Here is a 1,174-nt window from a genome sequence, read left to right as displayed (position 1 = left end):
AAATTTCAATAGTTACTAAGAAAAATAAATAAATAAATAAAATAAACCACTAAACTCACTGCCATGGAATTGATAATTCTGATTCATAGTGACCCCCACTGGGTTTCTGAGGTGGTAAATCTTTATGGAAGTAGCCCATCTTCCTCCTGTGGTGCACCTGGTGGATCTGAGCCACCAACCTTAGCACTGCCCCACTAGAGGTCCTTCATTATTATAGTGAGGAAAAGAACATTTTAAAAAGGTATATTCATGTTAATAGTATGAAATAATTTTTATGAGCTGGAAAATCCATCTAGATACTAAGCTGTCACCAGAAGGCTACTTAGTGATTATGAGAAACAGGATAGGTGAGAAGATTAGTTGCCATATTAATGTAATTATCTTCACAGCACCCACAAATTTGCCAAGTCTTCAATTACTCATTCATATGTTCATTATTTTCACAATACTCCTTAATATTAGATTAGGTGACCTTCCAATATGTTTTTTTTTAAAAAACGAATATCTTCTTACTATTTCCAGTTATTCTTGACCCTTGCTAGGGAGACTTGTTGCCATCTAATGCCACAGAAGAGAGATACTTCAGCAAAAACTAAAGTCATGTATAAGACCAGACTGTATGAGTAAAGGCATCGATATCCAAATATCACCTAACACCCCTCCTCCTCCAAATAAACATACATGTACACAGTCACACACAAAGACCCCACCAAATGTTCATACTTTTTGGTGGGAATGCAAAATGGTACAATAGTTTTAAAAGGTCCGGAAGTTTCTTATGAAACTAAACATATATCTACCTTGTTGTTGTTCTTAGATGCCGGCAAGCCGTTTCTGACTCATAGCGACCCCATGAATAGCAGAACAAAACGCTGCCCGATCTTGCGCCAGCTCCACGATTCTTGCTATATTTGAGCCCATCATCACAGCTATAGTGTCAATGCATCTCGTTGAAGGCCTCCCCCTCTTTCGTCGACCCTCCACCCTACCAAGCATGACATCCTTCTCCAAGGAATGGTCCTTTCTGACAACATGATCAAAATAGGTGCGACAAGTCTGGCCATTCTCGCTTCCAAGGAGCATTTCGGGTTTACTTCCTCCAGGACAGATCTGTTAGTTCTTTTAGCAGTCTGTGGTACTTTCAGCATTCTTTGCCAGCACCACAACTCAAAAG

Source organism: Orycteropus afer, unplaced genomic scaffold (genome assembly GCF_000298275.1).
Source record: "Orycteropus afer afer isolate SDZICR_OR568_19922 unplaced genomic scaffold, OryAfe1.0 scaffold00530, whole genome shotgun sequence".
Lineage (NCBI taxonomy): Eukaryota > Metazoa > Chordata > Mammalia > Tubulidentata > Orycteropodidae > Orycteropus > Orycteropus afer.
This window is presented reverse-complemented; position numbering follows the sequence as displayed.